The sequence below is a fragment of the Halichoerus grypus genome, chromosome 9 (assembly GCF_964656455.1).
Source record: "Halichoerus grypus chromosome 9, mHalGry1.hap1.1, whole genome shotgun sequence".
In the NCBI taxonomy this organism is placed as follows: domain Eukaryota; kingdom Metazoa; phylum Chordata; class Mammalia; order Carnivora; family Phocidae; genus Halichoerus; species Halichoerus grypus.
Window position 1 is genome coordinate 88,222,738 of NC_135720.1, and position 15,537 is coordinate 88,238,274.

Consider the following 15,537-nt stretch of genomic DNA (forward strand, 5'->3'; position numbering starts at 1 on the left):
TGTCCTATACAATATTCAACATAGATATCATAATCACAATCAAGCTCATGAATTTAATTGCCTAAGATGTCACAGTTTAGACTGGATGTACTAGAAAAGAGTGAGAATACCTGCTTTGTCTTGATCTAAAGTCAATTCCACTACATCATGATAATGTGTTATATTATAGTTTTAACCTGATATAAATTGCTAAATTTATCAGATAATTATAACTACTTTATCTCCAGTACTTAGAATTTATAAAGTATTTTAAAAATTATATTTGATCCTTACAACAATGAGTAAATGTTGACAAAAGTGACATAATCAGAGGATAAATAACTAAAGTCATGTTTGAATGATATTTATTAAAATTAAATATATTATGTCTAGGTAGTAATTACCAACACTTTTGGAGGACACTAATTCTTTCAGGTCCACTTAACACATATGGATCATAGTAAATTAAACTATTCACCCAAAGCCATAAATAGTTAATATACCTTTTTGTCTACTAAAATCTAATGTCTGTAACTACTACTTAATTGCTTAAACATGGTTTAAAACCAATGTAGTCCAACAATTAACTTTACAGATTTGCCTTCCTAATTATTTTATAAAGACTCTCATTTCTAATTTCAGTCCCTAATTAGACAATAGAATTTAAAACAAGGGGATAGGGAGGTGGAAAAGAGATGAGGAGCTATATTCCTGTTGCTTGATCTCTTTGGCAGACTTTCTTTGTGTTACTCTGATATCCCAGATAGGATATGCTTATATATACTTAATTCTTTGTCTTAGGATATGAATTCCTTCAACATTTTAAACCACAAAATCAACTCAGGCCATACTTTTATTTAATCCATTTGATATCATCATCTTTACCTTTTCCAACTGGCTGAGGCCGTGTCTGACTTGTGAATTATTGAACCCCTGATGCCTACAACACTATCTGAAATATAGCAATAACTCAACATCTATGTGTTACATAAAGGAATGAGTAACCAACTAACAGATTCAAGAAATGAACCATCCTGTTTAATTTTCACATACCAGCCAGTCTATATCAAATACATTTATATATAACATATGAAAACTTTACACAGATACATAGAATATTACTTAATATACTAACATTGAAATATAGGTGTTTTCATTCCAACTTTTTGAGAGATTATTGATGCTGAGAGGAATTGGATTGTTCAGTGTCATACAGCCAATTAATAGCAAAGTGGGGACTAGACTATGTGTCCTCTAATGTTCATATTTGCATATTAATAATGTCAAGATATGGTATCATAAGATTAGTGAATAATGCTATGCTACTTTTGTTTTTATAATTAACATATTAAATATTAGGTTAACGGAATCTTACAATGAAGTTAAGTAGGCCTCACCATCATCATTTTCATATCTGTTTAGATTCTGTCTTGTGTTATGAAAAATAAATATAGACTCATAGTACATAGGCAAATAATTGCTGAATAAAAATTCAAAAGAGTTCACAAGCAAAATTTTAATACTGATTTTCTATTTAAATGAGATTGGAAATATTTTAGAGCTAATGAATTACATTACAGAATATTATTAATAAAAATAGGTTAATAGGAATACTTCAAGAACATATTGTAAAGAAATTTACACTTTTAATGATTTTTTTTAACTGGACCAAGGATTCAGTTGAATAAATTTTATATATTACTGTTTATGTTGAGAAGCTTTTACTTTAAGGAACATACTAAGAAAATTACAGTTAATAAAGTTATACCTATATCATTTGCCAATCATTCAAAAGCATAATGAGCACAAGGGGAAACTGGGGGAGGGGGTATTTTGTTACTACATATGATATAAAAATGACTTTCAATTTAGTTTTAAAAAAGACAGCAACATTCATTTAGAGTATTATCATGTCTTAAGGGCATGCAGTAATAGAATGCACGTACCAAGGAAAACTCTCTACTATTTTTATTTAGGAATATAAATGAAGAAATAAATATATCCTGTCAGGTAATAAATGTCACCCAGAGGCCACAGAATTTACTTAAGTCATTCAATTTTTTTAACTGACCACTCTACTCCAGATCTTTGAATGACTAACTAGCCCAAGAGGTATTTTGAGAGATACTGGAAAAAAATTAACACTTATATCTCCGGTGTGGACCCTCAGCTCATTTCTACAGAATTCACAACACATTATAGATTTTTAACTTCTTATAATCCATTGCAAAAGTTTTCTAGGCAATAAGGTACCCCATAGCAATAAGTATATTTTCCATGACGTCTTCAACCAAAGACGATATAGTTTCAGCCATTTTAATAGGATTCTGAATCACAACATAAGTTTGAAAATATTGCATCAATGCACTGTGAAGAAATGGATCATTGCATAGAATTTAAAATATAGCAGATTATTGATATATTTCACATTTAAGCAAATATTACCTTAAATAAGACTGATGTCTTTGATAAGGACTTTAACCTTGGTGGAATTTTCAGTATCAAAAAGTATAATTATTTTTTTCCCTTTGTTCATTTGTTTCTTAAATGTCACATATGAGTGAAATCATATGGTATTTGTCTTTCTCTGACTGACTTATTTCACTTAGTATAACACTCTCTAGCTCCATCCATGTTATTGCAAATGACAAGATTTCATTCTTTTTTATGGCTGAGTAATATTCCATTGTATAAATATATCACATTTTATTTATTCATTCATCAGTCAATGGACATTTGGACTCTTTTCATAATTTGGCTATTGTAGATAACATTGCTATGAACATCAGGGTGAGTGTATTGCTTTGAATTAGTATTTTTGTATTCTTTGGGTAAATACCTAGTAGTGCAATCGCTGGGTTGTAGGGAAGTTCTATTTTTAACTTTTTGAGGAACCTCCATACTGTTTTCCAGAGTATATGTACCAGTTTTTATTCCCACCAACAATTCAAGAGGGTTCCCCTTTCTTTATACCCTAGTCAACACCTGTTGTTTCTTGTGTTGTTGATTTTAACCATTCTGGCAGGTGTGAGGTGATAACTCATTGTAGTTTTGATTGGCATTTCCCTGATGATGAGTGATGTTGAGCACCTTTTCATATTTCTGTTGGCCATCTGGATGTCTTTTTTGGAAAAATGTCTATTCATGTCTTCTGCCCATTTTTTAATTGGATTATGTGATTTTTGGGTGCTGAGTTTTATAAGTTCTTTATATATTTTAGATACTAACGCTTTATCAAATATGTTTTTTGCAAAAAAGAGAGAGAGGGGCAAACCAAGAAACAGGCTCTCAACTATAGAGAACAAACTGATGGTTACCAGAAGGGAGGTGCATGCAGGGATGGGTTAAATAAGTGATGGGGATTAAGGAGTCACTTGTGATGAGAACTGGATGTTGTATGGAATTGTTGAATCAGTATATTGTACACCTGAAACTAATACTACACTGTATGTTAACTAACTGGAATTAAAATAAAAACTTTTAAAAATATATAATTAGCTTTACCTAACAAATCAAAATGGAAACCTGTCACATTGAGACTGAAGAAATAATAGTGTTTAATATGCAGATCTGGTGGACATACTGATCAAGTTTAAACATGGGTGATTAAAATCAATACTTTATTTTTGTATAAAAGTTATAGAAGAAATCCTAAGTAGACCTGACAGTGGACTGAAGTATGGTATGGGATGGTGGCAGTCAGCATGAATATATAGACTTGTCGAGAAGAGTTTGTCACAATTTCTGATAACAATGCATTGATCTTTCTAACTAAACCTACCTACCTTTACAATAGTTGGTTTTCAAGGTAAATCTCCATGTCCTATGAGCATTCTTCCATACAATAACAACAAAACAACAACAAAACTGTTCCCTACTTTTTCATAAACATGCATTAAAGAGATCTAATAGATAAATCTCATCTCTTAATAAACATATTCCTCTAAAGAAATCATGCTGCAGATGGTAAAGGAGGAAATAGGTGGCTGCCTTTTTATAACTCTTAGCAAAAATAAGTAACAAAAAATATGTAATAAATAGCTAAATTCAGTAGCACTAAAATTTTGAGATGATGAAATATATTTAAGTTAGAAAGCATACTTACAATAATTAAAAACAGTAGAAAAGACCAGAGTGAGAGTAAGATCATAGTGAAGAACAGGGGAATCAGCTTTAGATGTTAATTAGCTGCAAAATTCTTTTGTGAAAGTTTTCTTCTACCATAGATCTATCTTTTGGAAATTTAAGAAAGCTCTTAATAATTTCCAGTCTGTTTCTAGCAGTAAATGAAAAGAGAGATTTTAGAGTAAAAAAAAAAAAAAAAGTTGCTAATTTATTTATTGTGTCAGAGAACACACATGCAGAAAAAATGCAAAAAATGTGAAAGTGCTGTTTAATAATTAATTATAAGGCAAACAACTATATAACAACTCCATCTATGACAGAAAATTGTCAGGACCTAGAATCCTCTGTTTTGTCCTTACCTAGTCATAGCTTCCACTCATCTCTAGAACTGGCCATTATCTTATTTTACGGTAATAACTTCTTGACTTTTCTTTATTATTGTACTTCATGTATGCATTCCTAAGCAATATCATTAAGTACTGTTTGCTTTTGATTTATATATACATATAAATATTATATATACTATATATATAATATATATATTTGAATGGATATATATATATATCCATTACTTCATGTCTCACTTCAACTCTTGGTTTTTGTTTATAGCTATTGTTCATTAATTCTAATTATTGTATACCAATAATTATTTACTTTTTTTTTTAGATTTTTTTTTTTTTAATTTGAAAGAGAGATAGAGCACAGGAGCAGGGGCAGAGGCAGAGAGAGAAGCAGACTCCCCCACTGAGCAGGGAGCCCAATGCGGGACTCGATTCCAGGATCCTGGGATCATGACCTGAGCTGAAGGCAGCTGCTTAACTGACTGAGCCACCCAGGTGCCCCTGTTCATTTTAGTTTTGATTGCTATTTGGTGTTACTAGATTTGGGCTATTAAAAGTATTGATGCCATGATTATTCTTTATCCATTTCCTGGTGCACATGTACATAAGATTTTCCAGGGAATATACCTATGAATGGAATTTCTGGGTCATACAGTATTATTTCCTGTCTCTACACCTAGAAACACTGGAAACACCCTTGCTTTCTTTAACAAGGTATCTCAGACTCATCCTGAAATTAGCACCCTACAAAGATCCTTTTTTAGGTTATAAGAGTATAAGAGGACAAAATTAGTAGTAAAGGCTACACATTACTTTGTCTTACGTGATGACTAGAGACTAACAGGGTGATGAGAGAGATGAGGAGTTTTTAATTATTGCAGGTACAGAACAGAGAAATTAACATTTTCTAAAAATAAAGATCATGGGTTTATATTGACATTTCTAGCATATCTCAAGTCTCTTCTGCCTTGCTCTAATAGCAGAGTTTCTAGTCTTCCATCTCAGAGCATGAATTGTAGAACCTGACTCCCTGGGTTCAAATCCATGTTTCACTATGGGAATATATTAAAATTTTAGTATAGATTAACATATTTTTAAGTGTCTTCATTACAAAATGGGAATAAATATAGTCCCTCAACTCTTCTAATAAATATAAAATGCAAATAAATTTCAATTTCAATATAACATTTTAATTGACAAGTAATTTAAGTAAGAAGGAAATGATACTAAATTCAGTAATAATTGATGACTCTTGGACTCTCTTTGAAACAAAGTTCTAAAAGGCAAGATTCTAAAATGAATAACAATAAATCCAGGGCACAATCAAAGGAAAGTAGGAAAAGAATCTATTTTTATACTTAATTCATTTCTGAACTCTAAATCACACAGGCTTCAATTATTAAGTACTACATGGGTTAATGTTTTGAAATGAAGGATTTGCCTCTTAATGTGAAATCTGCAGTTCATCATAAAGTTAAGAAAGTAATGTCCTTAGCTTAGTTACTCTCCAGAGAAACTATTCTCTTTGTGCTGTCTGCAGCACATACTAAAGAGAGATTAGGGGGAGGGAGGACATTTCCTGTATGAAAACATGGTAGAATATCAATAGGTTGAAGTAGTGCAGCTTCTCATAAAGCACTGAATGTTCTACACTAATCATTTTGCTGGAAATCCAAATATTTTGTGGAATCTCTTAGATTTATAAAGTTTCACTATAAAACTAGAAATGTACTATTTAAATAAAAGTCACCTGAACATAATTGAAGTAACCAACGATATTTAAAAAACACAATCATAAACATAAGTTAGAAAAATAAAACATTAAATCTAAAAAAATCTAAGAAACTTTAAAATTCTACCATAAGGTAGTAATACTTAAATATGGAAAGATCAAAGCACAATATTTTCTTAATTTTAACTAAAACTTTTTCATTCTTTAAACTATTAATATTTATGACTATTTTATTAAAGGGAATGATTTTTTGAATATCTAATGTTATGCTATGTCCCTTTTTAAAATAATTTTATTAATTATATTTTATTAAATAGATGAGAAATGTTTTATTAATTTTAGTATTTCTAGGTATCTTAAAATTCTTTCATTCTTTTTCCTGTTTTTGTCCATGTAGCCTTTATGTTCCCTTATTTCTCAGTTCTTGTTTGCTTTTTTTTTAAGATTTTATTTTTAAGTAATCTCTACACCCAACATGGGGATCAAACTTACAACCCTGAGATCAAGAGTCACATGCTCTACCAACTGAGTTAGTTGGGCACCCCATTTCTATCCTCTTTTTGAGAACCTGGCAACAAAAGAAGTTCACCATCCCCTTCTGGAGCTAAGATTCTGTGCCTAAGCTTGTGGTTGTAACATGTTTTTCTTGACTTTGGCTCAACTAGAGCTTGGAAAACCTAAATCAGAGGTGAGGGGATGGTTAAAGTAAGAAAAAAAGGCAGTCTGGCTAAAAATATAATAAGAGTTAATTAGATTAGTTAGATAACAAAATCTTATCAAATTAGTTGACAGATTTCAACTGGTATATCTCATTGGGGGTTATCTAAATTCACAGAAATAATTTTGTCCTGGATTTGCACTTTGGAATTCATGTGGGCTGCTTTGATAGAGATGCTGTCCCATTCAAACCAGAAGAGGAAAATGATCAATTATTGTTTATAGGATGTCAGTCCCAAGCATATTAGGTGAAGTTAGGTTTAGCATCACCTATTCAATTAGATTCATATAATAAGATAGTGAATATGTACTCTTGCCTCTCATGATAATAGTATAGGTATTTGTACTGGTGGAAAAATTAGGTGTTAATGCAAATCCTTAGGCCTATGAAAGAGCCCCCCAGTTATGTTCTATTGGAAGCATAGATTGACTTTTTTGAAAAGTATTAAAGTGGAAGGAGGGTTCTTTTGAAATGTAGAGTAAAAAACAAAAAGGGCCTCAAGTGATAATACAAAGAATTCCCTTAAATATGAGACAGACACAGGAATTTGGAGGAAACCTGAGGCTTCCAAAGGAAATTGAGCACATAACCAGCAATCAAATTAGGGTTGTGAGGTTGTGCTATGGGTTGAGTAAAGGAAAACCTTAGTTTCTAGGGTCCCTGCAGAAATGGAGGAACTATTAATGAGGAAATCGCTTGTGTGAAGGGAAAGAAGTAGTAGTATAATGTAAGGTACATTATGTAAAGCCCATTATGGTGGGGTAGACAGAAACACATTTGGAGGAACAAAAGAGAAAGAAAAGTATGGAGGGTAATAATGTCTTAGATTTGAGAGAAAAAGAAGGAGTAGCATCAGAAGAAGATAGGTGATCTTTAAGTGATTGAATAGGTTCAGATAAGGTATACTGAGGTTGCTGAAGGGACTGTTTGAAATTTAATTGGGAGATGGCAAGATCTCATTCCTTTTGATGGCTGCATAATATTCCATTGTATATATATACCACATCTTCTTTATCCATTCATCTGTCTATGGACATCTTGTCTCTTTCCACAGTTTGGCTATTGTGGACATTGCTGCTATAAACATCAGGGTGCACGTAAGAAGATAGCAGGAGGGGAAGAATGAAGGGGGGGAAATCGAAGGGGGAGACGAACCATGAGAGATGATGGACCCTGAAAAACAAACTGAGGGTTCTAGAGGGGAGGGGGTGGGAGGATGGATTAGCCTGGTGATGGGTATTAAAGAGGGCATGTTCTGCATGGAGCACTGGGTGTTATACACAAACAATGAATCATGGATCACTACATCAAAAACTAATGATGTAATGTATGGTGATTAACATAACAATAAAAATTTTAAAAAAAGAAATTTAATTGTAAGAACCATTTTCTGGCTTCTTCATATCAAGTAAAGAAAGCAGACCATTATCTGGGGGGGGCATTCTGGGCCCCTGAAATTCAAGAGTTCTTCAAAGGTTCACAACTTGTGGAGGTAGCAAGAGCCCAAAATTTGTCATTGCAATTCTAAATTATCCTTAGTAAAATTTTTGCCATTTTGAAGGTATAGAAAATAATTAGTGCCACAGTGGTGAAACTTATAGTCTGCTGGAGGGTGGAAAGAAGGTGCCCAGTAATTGAGATGACCTAGGAGAGAGCAGGATCAAATAGAAAAAGGAGTCAAATAGGAAAAAGCAGTGCCATGAACAATCTCCATCTGAGTCTCTAGTGCAGTCTTTGTTGAGAAGCTGAAAGACTTGCTCTGAGCAATCTTTGGATGAGAAGTAACAAAACAAAAACAACAAAAAAAAGAAAGGCCTCACAGAAGAGCTGGGTATTCCTGCTTCAGAGTCAGGAAGCAAATATTCACTTGGAAGAACCAAGAACACTTTCATCCAGGAAGTTCTCTTTTGACCAGAAGAGAGCCTGAAAGAGTCCTGCTCAATAGAAAGGGCCAGGGATTAAATCTTCCCTCAAAAGAGCCAAGAATAGTTCCATTCGGGAAGAGTTTCAGTCAACATAAAAGAGACAGAAAAAGTCCTGCACAAATAGAAAAGAATCACAAAGAATCCTGATCAGTCAGAAAAGTACCAGCGCTGTGAATTGTGTGAGACTGTTGAATCGCAGACCTGTATCTCTGACACAAATAATACATTATATGTTAAAAAAAAAAAAAAGAGGAAGAAGATAGCAGGAAGGGAAAAATGAAGGGGGGGAATCAGAGGGGGAGACGAACCATGAGAGACTATGGACTCTGAGAAACAGAGGGTTCTAGAGGGGAGGGGGGTGGGGGGATGGGTTAGCCTGGTGATGGGTATTAAAGAGGGCACGTACTGCATGGAGCACTGGGTGTTATGCACAAACAATGAATCATGGAACACTACATCAAAAACTAATGATGTAATGTATGGTGATTAACATAACATAAAAAAAAAAAAAATAGTCTAAAAAAAGAAAAAAAAGAAAAGTACCAGCAAGAGCACCATTTAGTAGAATTGAAGTAACTCCTTGTTATGCAAGTACAGATAAATGTCCAGAGCACTGGATTGTTACTCACCACCATGGATCTCAATTTCTGCAGCCAGGCCAGAAGGACAAAAAGGGCCCGAGAAGTTGGCATGAATACTTGGGTGAAAACATCAGGGTCTGAGGGCATTTACCACTCTGCCCACATCATAGCACCAGACACTGTCGGGGGTGGGGGGGGTGGGGGGGTGGGAATCTGTACTTAGATTAAGAGAGGGTTTATTCAGAAGAGGAAAATGCTCCAATCTCAGAAATCCACAAGTATCTGAAAATCAAACAGAGTAAGTTTGTTTGTTTGTTTGTTTGTTTAAAGGAAGGGCAAGTAGAGATAAGCAAAATCTTCTCAGGGGAAGCTAGACAAGCAAAAGGAAATGATCACTGGGCAAGACAGAAAAAAGATCTCACTTTGTTGAGCTGATTCCCAGAACAACATGATAAAGGAGTCACATCCTACATTTTTTTAGAGCTTGCTCAGGCTTAAGGGAACACAGGGTGCAAGGGACTGTAGGAAAGAGAGAAGCTGGACTAAAGTTGAGTCAAGACAAAACAGAAGTTAAGGAAGAAGCAACTGTAAACATTTAGTCAGTCTCTATCTTTTGTTCTTTCTCTCCAGTTCAGGCAAAAGAGCCACACCACCCATAATTTGTGTAACTGCCACGGTTGCCACAGTAATTAAGTTGTGGTGAGCTGATCTCCCTTTAACCTTCCATACACCAGTTCTTTGGCGCAGTATCTCAAGGGTGATCAATGTATGAACTGTCAGTGTCCTACTTACCACAATCAAGGAGGTCATTTATGTGTCATCAAATATGTGACAATCTAATCTCAAAATCCCATCTGTAGGGTATGTGTCCTGGGTCACACTCTCCTACCAATGACTTTCTCAATTAGTGGACTGGCAGGAAACAGGAAACACACAACTAGAATTTTTTTGGTATTCTAAAAAAGGGCTATTTCTAGAAGTGTGAGGAAATTTCAGGGTAAAATACAACAACATAGCACACAGTGTCTTGCAACATTTAAAAACTATTACCATCCCTAAACATGAGGTCCAAAGAGAGTAAGAACATAGTTATGAAAATGTAAGCCACAGCCTCAAGGTCAACAGGGACTATCAAATTATTTTACTATTCTCTGCATTTCAAAGTATATTGCAAGTATCAGTGCATTTCAACACTAAACAACATATTTAACTGTTTAACCCTAAACAGTATCATTAACAAGAATTCAGTACTTCAAGGAAACACAATTCAACCCAAACAGTACTATTGTCATTTAAAACCTATACTATTCACGTGCCAACAATAAGTTAGAAAAGACAATAATTAATATTTCTGCAGCTACACATTTTCTAATGTTACCCACTATTTCCCTAATCTTTCCAATGCACACTCATGTGTGCACACACAACGGTATTTCATGTCATTATCAAGTTATTCTCTTTCTCAGTCTTTTAAGATTTTTTACTACATGTGATAAAGTAGTGTTGTTTCAACTTAACTATAACATCGTTTTGAAGATGAGTTCTTCAAATGTTGAAGAAATTGAATTCTTCAATATCTGAAGATGAATTTTAACTATAACATCAATTTGAATATATTGAATGAAATAATAACAGGTAAATGATTAGCAGAGATAACTGGAGAATGTGGCCTCTAATTCAGATAATTCATATCATAAATATCTTGTTTTCATTTGTATGTTCCTGAAATTGCACCATAATTCAAATGTACAAACACCTTACGAGTTAAGCATCACAATAATGTGGAAAAAGAAAATCTTTATCTTTTGAGATAGTAAATAGAAAACATATATATCCTCTTTTTACTCTTTTGAGTTGTGGGGAAAAAATAATTAGATTTCTTCAGTTCTCCAGAGACTAAAACTATATGTTCTCAAAGGCATATGGTTGGAGTAATTTTTATGCTGAATTTGGAAGCAATACAAATCTTTAAAAACACTGGACCAAGAAAATTGGATATGGCCTAATACGCAGAGAGGACCCAAAGGTATTATTTACAGCATTTCTTAATATATGAACTTTTCAAGCATTTGGCAGTGATCAAATATATTTGAAATGTGTTTTTCCTGTTTAAAAGAGTAAACAACTACTTGGGTAAATCTGCTCTCAAAGATTTTATCTGCACTCAGATAAGCATCCACACAGAAATTTAAAGAAAAACTCCAACTCTTCTGAAATATTCATATTTGTAATTTCACACAACAGTGTTTACATACGGTTTTATCAAGCTTTGGAAGGTAAAAATGTTATATAAGTTGAATTTCCCGTCTTACTCTTCACACCAAAATTGTGTTTCATAGAGATTTTCCTGTAACGATTATGTCCTCAATGCTACCCAGTATTTTTCTTAATTAATTATAAACCAAGAATCTATAGTGCACATACAACCTTAGCTATCTATACCTAACTATCCATATAGGATTTAAATCTCTATTGTCTGGAACAAAGAAGTAAATAAACCCATTATATTTTTGTGTGTGTGCGTGTGAGCACACACATGCACACGTATATGTGTGTGTGTGTGTGTGTGTGTGTGAAATACAACTTATTACAATATACAATTACACACTGAAATAAATGCTAATTATATTTGTCTAAGTTGAACGCTCACTATATCTTATATCAAGTCTTTAGTGTAAAATCAATAGATGCTTTAAGTCTTTAAATATTCCATTTCTAATACAATATTTTAGCCAATAGAAAATATTCCAATACACTTTTGTTGAAAAGCTAATGGCATTTTTATAATATTTTATCTTTCAGTGAAATAGACTAAATGATTAAAGCTTTTACTTTAAATCGTAAAATATTCATTAGAATATCAAAAAATACATGAAGGTGAATTTATTATCAGTAAGGATTCCAATTAAGTTTTATTTTCATCAGTTTGTTGTTATTATTGAATGTTGAAGTGGACAAGCTATGACATTGATTCACCCAAAATATCAGGTTCCTAAAATGCTGATATTTAACTTATCTATCAATATATTTGCTCTCTATTTTGGACAGAGATGATTCAAGCATATGGAAAATTTTGTCAACAGTTTAGGGGGAAAATGTAATTGAGAAAAAAAATTAAAAATCCATCTGAAATCCACATATAATCAAACACAATTTCTAAAATATGGCTCTGTTTTCATGACACCATTCCTAAGACAGGGTGTTCAAGGCAAAAGAGATGCAACATTCCTTTCCACTGCCTATTCTTATGAAACATTATTTCTTCTGCAAAGTGGCCAACAATGTTTATTTAAACTACATTCCCCTGGGTAGAGATAATGTAGACAAGGGTAAAGGTGAGACACAGAGTAATTACTCTCTGACTTTGAAGTTACCTGGAGATATCCTTAATATTAACGTGCCCTACATTTCATGGACAGCTTTGACATTTAGTGGACTTATGCATAAACTGGAAACTCCACAGGCAGATTGCAAAAGAAATTTCTATTCTATAGATAAAATGTTCCTAAAGTACTTTTTAGGTATTGAACATGCTTTATATCATAATTCTTTAACATATACGTATAACCCACTTCCTTGTTTTATTGTGCTCCATAACATGCGTCATCTAATGTACTAATGATTTATATTTATTTTGAATATTATTGCTCACCAACTAGAATTTAAGCTTCTTGAGGTAAAGCATTTTTGTCTCTTTTGTTAATTGTTGTATTGTCCAATTCTAGAATAGTATCTGACACAAGATAGGCACTTAACAATATGTATCAAATGAAGAAGAGTGAATATAAAGATGCAGAAAAGAGCCCTATTCACAATTCTTTTACCTATCATGTCAGTAGTGTGTAAGAGTCTATGATTACAAACTAGTTTTTTTGGAGGGGTGGCAGGTCAGAAATGAAGTCTGATTTGAGGAATTTTCAAAATGCACTGAGGTTAATTTTCACAATCCCTAATGTCTCCTGAACTTGTTCTTGATTGGTGCCTAGTTACACATATAATATATTAAAGAATCTTATTACCTGCAAATTAACCACAATGCCAGCAGACTGTGCTCTGAGATTTTAAAGGACTGTAATAATTTTCTGTGAAAGCATTTAATGGCATGGCATAGTACAGACATGGTCAAAGCTATCCCAGATAGATCTGGATCTTAGCTGGATCTATAGCCCATTCAATAAAGCCCATTCTTTATTCATTGTAGACACTGTTCTGTGTGGCTAGTAAGTTTTGGACAAGACAATGTGCACATCCCTTTCACTGCTTCTAGATATCAGATAGTTTTATGCCTCAGGTTATTCTCAAAATCCGCAGTCAAGCAGCTCATTTAATGAAGGGTAAGGGGGGTTGTCAATTTCTGCTCCAAGACTATTTTCAGGCTGTTTTAAGATTTTACTTTCCTAAACTGTGTCTTCTGGGTGATATATTCACAGAGCACCTACTCAATCATAGATAATATTTATATATCTCTAAGGTAGCCTTGATAGCTGTTATCTCTGCTTACCTAGTATAACTTATGTAAGTCAGACTAATTTCCTTGGGGAATAGGTCCAGGAAGAGCATTACAAGATCCTGGATCCCCTTAAGACTGGAGTGGTCAGATGGACATTTGGAAAGCCTCAGCTTCATCTCTGTGTGCCCAGTCCAATTTATAACAGACCAGGATCACAGAGGAGATGGGTATGCTCGACTACTATAAGATTTCTAGCAAAGGAACAAAAAAATGTCTCCCATTCTTGATGATGTCAGTAATTATGGTGGATAGGAAGAGAAAAGGGCCAATTAAGTATCCCATGAACTGTCAGAAATCTTTCCTGATTTTCCTCAAAGCCTCCAGGCTACTACTCAGTTAAAAAATATGTATATATATAGTATACATATATATACACATATATGTATATATACACACATATAGTATATATGCATGTTATATAGTATACATATGCATACATATATATGAAAAGTTGTATAAAACCATGTTCTTTCTCAGAACCTTGCCAGGTTCCCTCAGGCCTTCCATCAGATGAAGTTGATCCTACCTTGAGGGACCCTGAAGGAGGAAGAAATATGGCAAAGCCGCGTTTCATCCAAACTCTTTTGCTTGGCTCATTTGCAATAACCTTGTTAGCTCGGAAATGTGTCCAGACTTCTGCCTCTTGTCTAAATTGGTCTATTTGATTTGCTCCTTGTTTTCATTGGCCTTGCTTTTCCCACCTTCGAGTCTCTGTATCAGTAGCCTCAACTGAGGTGTACATACACCTTGAGGTAACTCCAAGGGACATACTGGAAAACATAGTTTTAAGAAAATAAATTTTTAGCTCCTTAGCTTTCATTCGTAGTCTCCCCTGAATTTGAACTGCATTAGAATTCTCCTGTTGTCAGGGCATCATGCAGATTATTTTTTCCCATTCCCTTTTATAATCATGCTTCTCATACTTTACAAAGAAAGCATACCTTTCACTCATCCTAAGTCTTATTATTGTGCATTGCCCTGGGTTATTAATAAAACCTCAGGGTGCTAAACAAAGGCAGAGTTCAAAATGGATATATTCTATTGGTGAGTGTTCATCAATCAAGGCATCTGAACTTATTCTAGGGCTCCTTGTCTTTTCCTGTTTCATACATTTTTGTGTTAAGGGCAAAATATGACATCAGAAACTAGCTACTTTTACTTGTTTCTGGATATTTGGATTTCAGATATATTAGAATGTGGTGCATTAGGAGTAAAGACAAACTTTTCTCTTTTACCCGCCAACTATTATTAAAGAATATAACACTTGTAAGGGAGAGTCCCAGGATAGCACTGCATACAACACTGCAAATAAATATTGAACAGAGTGACAGTCTCTGTGTCTTATCTATGTTAGGTTAGGAATATTTGAGATTTGTTTTTTTAAGGAAAGCCGAAAAATATATTTCCCTAGTGATAAGTACACCCTTATTCATTCTTCATTTTTACCATTCTATGCAATAAAGCAGAACCTTGTGTAAGTTTTCATTTGCCCATGTCTTTTCCTGGGTCTTATTTGCATATTTTCCTGATTTGAAGGTAGAGAGAGTGAAAGTTTTCACATACACTTTCAGCAGACCAACATTACACTTTCACACACACTGTCTATAGATTTCTTTAAGTTCAAGG